Source organism: Hippoglossus hippoglossus, chromosome 24 (assembly GCF_009819705.1).
Source record: "Hippoglossus hippoglossus isolate fHipHip1 chromosome 24, fHipHip1.pri, whole genome shotgun sequence".
Taxonomy (NCBI): Eukaryota; Metazoa; Chordata; class Actinopteri; order Pleuronectiformes; family Pleuronectidae; genus Hippoglossus; species Hippoglossus hippoglossus.
This window is the reverse complement of record NC_047174.1, coordinates 631,851-640,000: the sequence shown is the minus strand read 5'-3', so window position 1 is coordinate 640,000 and position 8,150 is coordinate 631,851.

The window sequence follows — 8,150 nt, the reverse complement described above, 5'->3', positions numbered from 1 at the left end:
GTGTGTGTGTGTGTGTGTGTGTGTGTGTGTGTTCGGATCTGTGAGGATTAGAAGACAAGACAAAATGTTCACGAGGCAAAGTTCACTGTCGTTTTATTCTCAGAAGCTGGAGCCAAACAAAGATGGACGACGCGTCTCCACTTTCTCCCGCTGAACAAAAACGAAGCTAAAATATCTCGATAAGAACGCTGCCACCTTGTGGTGATGACGTCATTTACAGTCAGAGTCTGTGCAGCAGTGATCGTGGGGTGGAGCCTTAGTATCGAGGCCCCGCCCAGACACGCTCACGACCAATCCTGAGTCAGTCTCAGCTGTCAATCATGACGTGTGTTTTTACATCATCAGATAACTGATTGAATCCAAACTGATCAGAAACACGAACAAACATCAGAGAGAAGAACGACCTGAACTGACAGAAACATCTTTACACATTTATTTAAGTAATTATTCACATTTTTATATCAATATGAATTAATATATTTTGTTGCACCTTGTCTTGTTTTTAATTCTGTTATTTGCATTTGCTTGGATTTAGTTTCTAAATCTTTTCTCAATCAGTGACGTGGAAACCTGATCAGCGCAGGAACTATACGCATCGGAGGATGGAGTTGTACGATGTGTCCACTAGATGGAGCCAGCAGCTTCCACACAATATCACTGCTTAGCTGTGTTGAGTTGAATCATCCAGTTGTTGAGAGGCAGCGACATCTGGACACGTCCCCAGCGTGAATACAGAACTTAATACACAAATACAGAACTTAATACACAAATACAGAACTTTATACATAATAAATACAGAACTTTATACACAAATACAGAACTTAATACATAAATACAGAACTTTATACACAAATACAGAACTTAATACACAAATACAGAACTTTATACACAAATACAGAACTTTATACACAAATACAGAACTTAATACACAAATACAGAACTTTATACATAATAAATACAGAACTTTATACACAAATACAGAACTTAATACACAAATACAGAACTTAAATTCTTCCTTGGCCCATGTTCCCTCCTGACAGCAGGTTTCATTGACTCTGTTCAGCAGAGACAACACAACCTCTGTGGAGCTGATGAAACAGGTTTATAAAGTTCTTCTTTATCTGATTTACTTTCTGTTCAGAAAACCAAGCAGCTGTGAGGATATTTATCAAAGCACATGTAGAAATGATCAGAACATTAAAGGTAAATTAAGCTTTTTTGAAAGACGTCCAGAAAACATTTGGTCTCAGTCCGATACAAATAATTCACAATCGCTGTCTGACCACTTTAATTCCGACTGTATTCGTCTCTTTCACCTTTTACTTCTCTCTCATTCCTTGTTTGACATCATTTTCATGTCCATCACTAATCTCAGATTTTGCTGCGAGCATCATTTTGGTTTTGAGCTCTGCTCTGTGGACTCAAGTCTCTCATTCGATCCACTGCTTGTCTGAGATGAGAAGAGAATCTGAGCCTGGTTCCAGTCGTCTGAATCGAACTCACTCAGCAGTTTGCTCAGTGATTCAGAAACGTGTTGTGATCACTGACGTCTCTTTTCTGGAGGGGAACAAACTTCCAGGTGGGATTAGGAGAGTTGATGTTTTATCTGTGCAAGAGCCGGAAAAACACAGACAATTAAACATGGCTGCTCTCCTTCCACACATTGATCTATAAGTGTCCAGAGAACAGAACAACCTGATGAACTCAGTTCTCCTCAGATCCTTAGATTCATGTTCATAATGAGGATCCATGTGAACTGTTGATTCTTTACTCAACCACATGATCTCAGCTACACGTCGAAACCACATCGAAATCCACTAAATCAGGATTTCGATTCAGAAACACTTTTCTATATCCATCCTCTAAATATGTCAGATTTTTTAAATCATGATCAATGAATCATTCTCCTGGAAATCAGTGAAAATGTCAACAAACAATCTCATAATGAGATAATTTAAAGAAATTGATTTAAAAAAAAAAAAAAACACCTCGTGCACCAACAATAAAACACTGTTGTCAAATGGACAAAACACGATGTGCTAACATATTTAATATATTATATAGATATATTTAACATATTTAGGTCACATATAAAAACCAAAGAAAACTCATTTAAAAGCAGAGATATCGCAGGATTTCCTAAAGTATTGTTAATGTAATTAGAAGCACACACACACACACACACACACACACACACACACACACACACACACACACACACACACACACACACACACACACACACACACACACACACACACACACACACATCCAGTGGTAATGAAGTGAAACAACAAACTTGTTGTTCTGGTTCTTGTTGGAGACGATCTTTGCTTCTGTCTCATTTAAAGGGAAACGAACACAGACTCAGTGTCGCTTCATTCATGAGTCTCAGGATCGTTCACTTCTGCCTTTTGTCTGCGTCTCATTCTCACAGAGACTAAAGAGAGGATTTGTTATCAGTGTGTGTGTGTGTGTGTGTGTGTGTGTGTGTGTGTGTGTGTGTGTGTGTGTGTGTGTGTGTGTGTGTGTGTGCATGGAATCTGAATCTATCTGTTTGCACAAGTGAAGCCGTGCAGACGTCTGATTGTAAAACATGCTGCAGCGAAGCAGAAGATGAAAACCGGAGCGCTGACTCGCAGCAAAGATCGAGAGTCAGAATAAAAGAAAAGAAAAACACCTTATGTATAAAAACATCTGATTGTGTGGAAATAACTGAATCCTGCATCTGGGTCAGAAACCTCCAACTCCACCGTCTTCTGTGAATCAAACCTTTCTGCACTTCACCAAACACATCTCTCTCTCTGGATCCCGACCTTTAGATCTAACTCTTCATCACACAACCTCCTGAGTGGATTCTCCTCTTCCTCAGCTGCTCTGTGTGTGTGTGTGTGTGTGTGTGTGTGTGTGTGTGTGTGTGTGTGTGTGTGTGTGTGTGTGTGTGTGTGTGTGTGTGTGTGTGTGTGTGTGTGTGTGTATGCGTGTCTTTCCAGACCCACTCAGCATCTCTTCCTCCACCTCTCTCTCTCTCCCCCTCCCCCCTTACAGGCAATGATGCAGGAGCTGATCCAGGTCCAGTGAATCAGCAGAACATCTGAGCCATTCAGGGGTCTGATGAAGGAGCCGTTTACAGAAGCAATCACAGGGAATCCACAGTGTGGATGTTCACCCCCCCCTCCCTCCACCTGAGTGATGGACTATTTAAACGTTTCCCATCACGAGTGCAGACACAATCAGAAGATAAGAGGCCGGTCGTGCTAAGTTCTACAAACTGAATAAGAACTGATCCCGGAGCAGCGAGTATAACACAGCTTCAAGGTTATTTCATGTGATGGACTGCAGAGGTTTAATCAGTGGTACGTTATATTCCATGTGCTCAGGAGCGACTTCCAGGCAGAGCAGGCACTGACTCCAGATCTGCTCAATGCTGAGGCCTCATTGATGAATCAACTCTGCATTTAAAACACACATAGAGATACTAATAACACACGAATATATAAAGAGAATTGTCTCCAGCTACATGCGACTGCAGGTTTACGTGAAGTTTACATCAGGCTAAACTTCCACATCAGGTCAAAGAAACGTGTTCAGACAGTTAATGTAGAAAAGTGCTTTTAACTTTCACTGCTCATCTGGATTTAGTCTCAACGCTCACCAACCTCTGAAAGGAAAGCAGCCGCAGGTTTGTTGAATAAGAAAATATAAAATCTCAGCGTGTTTGGGTCGAGGTTTCCACATTTGGGAGAAACAATAGAGCAAGAAGCCAAAGGTGCAGCCGAGACTTTTTAATTACACACGATCACATCCAGTCCTTCACCAGCTCCTCCTCCTCTTTCTCTCCGGTGGTGGAGTGAACGAGTGTTTCACGTTTTGCATCCTGTCAAGTAGCAGGTTTTAATATCCGGTGGATTCCTGAGCTTCACCTCCATCCAACTCCAGAAACATCAACACGTTTCACATCTTTGTAAAAATCCTTCTGCTTGTACTCTCCAACCATGGTTGTGTGTGTGCCCGTCCGGCTGTAGGTGCACGTTGCTGCTGGATGTTCGACACAGCGCACGTCGCTCAGGAACTGTGAAGGACTCAGGCATGAATAAAAGATGGAGGCAAACACAGCGGCTCATTTGAATCGGAAGACGGAGACGGATCAGTGCAGAGAAACAGTCATTTTAGATTTTATTTCTGAAAACTGGGATTTACACTGAAACACATCAGTGCTACAACAACGGTCCTGATTCACACACGTGTGTTAAACAGAACAACATCAGTCGAGCTCAAGAACCAACAGTTTAAATTCAATCGAGCTGCAGATGCACACACTCAGATATGAGTCGCCTGATTTTATTTGTTGTTCTGCTGGGATCTGTTTGGATGCTGCTGACAAACAGGGAGAAGACGTGACCTCCTCGGTGAAGTGATAATAACGTTGCTGCGGTGAAACGTTGATGCATCAGTCTGAAACTAATAGACGGGTATGAATCATACTTTGCACAGGTAGAAAATGAGGCACACACACAAACTTGTACATCAACAACAAACTGCAGAACAGTCCAGCAGTGAAACTCTGAAAGGTCAAAGAGCAGCCGGGAGCTGAGCCTCTGCCTCAGGTTCAGTTCTGCAGAACGAGAGGATGCAGCCGGCGTGGATTCAAGAGGCTGAGTGACGGCTGCAGAAATCACCACGATGGCAGCAGCAGCAGTACATGACGACCATGATGAGGAATAAGGGGGGGGGGGGGGGGGGGGGGGGGGGGGGGGGGGGGGGGGGGTGGGCAATGTGGTTGACCACAAAGGAAGAAAATGGCTGCAGTGCTGTGATGGTTCCCACTCAAGGCTCCGTGGACTCATGGCGTTCACTCCTTTTTAACCCAACCCCCCCGACCGGCCGTCACAGGGAGGAAGCAGAAGTCTTCATCACTTCAAACCAACTGATTCAAGTCAACACTATTTATCCACTTTCTGTTTTTCGTTGTTTGTCCATTTCACCTGTGAGAAGAAATCTGACGTCAGGAAATGCACCAGAATATTAAAGGTGAATGTCGGCTCCTCAGAAGGAAGAAGGATGGTTTATGAAGCAGGACACGGGTCATGTGCTCAGCTGTCAGCTGCTGATAGGTGTACTCGTCAGTCACCCACCAATCACAGCCCACTCCCTCACCTAAGTGTTTAAATACGACCTCCTCCTCACTGATCCCTGCTCAGCTTCACTGCCTCTCACGCCCTGCAACTTGCCTCCACCCCCCCCCCCCCCCAGCCTCCACCTTTTAGCACTGAGTCCAAACATGAACATATATATATATATATATATATATCAAAGTTTTATATATATATATATATATGTTTTAACCGTGAGATGAGGGAAATGTTCAGGGTTTCAAACTAAGACTTTGATAAACCTGTTTCCTGAGCTGACTCTGGACCAGCTGTACGACGTCCAGCTGCTTGTCTTCACAGCTGGAGGCACCAGTGAGGATCTGTCTGTCTCATCTTGTTTTTTAAATTCTGGCAGCTTCTGTCTTCCTCTTGAGAAAATGACAGCCTGCAGTTATTTATTTCTGTGAACAGTTTTTCAGAGTTTCATTTCCAACTTGAATCATGTTGATAAAAAGGAACATAGAGTTATTGTCCTAATTTGGTTTAGCAAACATATATAAATGGTTTCCATTTAAATTATATTTATTTGAGGTCTACTCCACAAATTATCATTTGAAATATTAGTCACACTTAAAAGCATTGAACACACACTTGTAGCGTAAAGTGGATGTTAAACTTTCTGTTGAACATCTTCTGTCAGTTTGTGAAAAAGCCCAAATTGTTCCCCCCCCCCACAAAAAGTTTGTTGACTGGATTTGTGCTGTTGCTCCTCCCACACAGAGAATATAGGTCAGAATGGATTTACTAAACCGACTGTACTAATTTTAAACTGACTATTTAGTCTTTAGGGGGAAAACAATCAAAATTCATTACACATCAGAACTTATGTAACTCTGAATGCCTCCGTGCTCGTTTCCCCGTGCATACATTAGGTCCTGTCTTTATTTAGCTGCCCCCCCCCCCCCTGCGTCTGTCACTGTGAGATAAAGACACGAGCTGCATGTTACCAGCTAAACACAGCCACGTATTAATGTAAGAAGTTAATCTATGGTAATGTTGGATCAAACCACAGCGCAGAGCTTTTCATTTGTTCCAGTTGGAGAAAGAGGAGACGGAATTAGTTTATTTCATTTGATTCTGTTCTGTCTCTCAGTCAGAGACTTTCTCAGGCTCTTTGATATGTGATCCTAGTTTATGTGAACTTTGACCCTCAAACTTCACTTTGCTCAAATTATGAAATGCTCAAAATTAGCTCGCTCTTCTGCCGCTGAGCTGAGTTCCACAGCAGAAACGAGTATTTATATCTATATATGTAGTATTTATGAGCTCTTCCTCATGACTTCTCGAGCTGTATTTCACCAACACGGAACTCGACACATTACACATTTGTTCAATATAGAAAACCAGGATTCATAGTTGTGAGTGTGCACTGAGAGCCTTTCAGAATAAGAGACAGCAGCTCCTCCTCCTCACACTGCAGCTCAGTCTCCTGGAATCCGATTCACATCCACGGGTTCAGAGAGAAGCAAACTGGAGCAAAGAGGATTTCTACTCTGGATTTGAAACCACATTCTCCATGGACTTCTACTTGTTTACACTTCATTTTGTTTACAGCACAGTTTAATTCATTAAAGCTTTTTAAAGATTTGGAAGTTTGTCTGGAACAAATACATCAGTTTATGAAAAACTGACTTATATTCATTTTATTAACCTGCACCTATATGGTCTTTTCTTTATATTTGATATAAAACAAAAAGAACAAAAAGGAGGAACGTGTCGGCTGAGATGTTCATCAGAACAAAACCAGGTGAACACACCAGGAGAACGTGAATCTGTGACTCTCTAATTAAATCCGAGCTTCACTCGTTGATAATAAATGTGATTGAGGCAGAAACGCTGCTCATGAGACTTGACATTTAGCAGAGTGATATTAAAGGTTTATCAGCAGGTGGCAGAGACTCGAATAACGAGGAGATGAGTCTTTTCCCAAAGTCGTCCTTGAGCCGCAGCCTGTCGCCCGCCTGACGAGGACGTCTGTGGATGAGAGGGAGGAGCAAGGTTTTCATCCTCAGTGACTCATCGGTCGCTTGGAGGCAACAGCTGGAGCTGAGGAGGGGTCACAAGACGAAGGTTATTCACACGACAGACGTTCTATGAACAAAAGCTGAAGGGACTGATCCAGGGTCACTGCTTCTCCAATAATCCACACAGGCGTTTAGGTTCATTACTCGAAACCAGGGGGGGCATTTACAAAGGTCGTTTTATTTTCCCGTCTTGACCCCGTGTGACCACAGTGGTGTCAAAACTCTGTGTTCCTGTGCCCGGAACACATCCAAGAGCATCCTCAGTAAGTGATGAAGACGAAGGTGGTGCTTCCTGAGTGCTCCACAGGAAGCAGGAGTCTGCAGCCTGTGTGTGAGTGGCTGCTCTCTGACTAGCGAGGAACAGTCCGGACCAAGATAAGAACTGAGGGAAGTTTCCAGACCACCTGCCGTGTGCTTCTGTTTCCTGCAGTTCCAGAGATTACAGATAAACTCTTGTACATTTCATTTCTTTAAATCCTGTGGACGACCCTCACTTTAGGGTTAGGGTTCTTTCCTGGTTGTTTTCATTTCCTCCACGTTCGTCTTCACTGAGCTTCATCGTCTCTTTTACATTATTTACAGCAGCACTTAAACATCCTTGTTTGTACAACAATTCCGACATTTCTGACCGGCGCTGAATATTTCAGTCCTCAGATGGTTGTCAGCGGGTCGTCCCCCCTGTTTGGTTTGGCCTCTGACCCCCCCCCCCCCCCCCCCCCCCCCCCCCGCCTGCATCATGTTAAATTCATGGAGGATAAGAAACACGGAGCCTTTGTTCACCTCCACTCCAACTCAGGAGCTGTTGACAGAAGATCAACTGTTCCTTCTGCTGCTGCAAGTTCTGTCCGAGACACGACAATCTGCAGCCTCTGGTGTCGAGAGTCGGTTACCACCTCTGGGACGTCACAGCCCTCTGGGACGTCACAGTCCTCTGGGACGTCACAGCCCTCTGGGACGTCACAGTCCTCTGGGA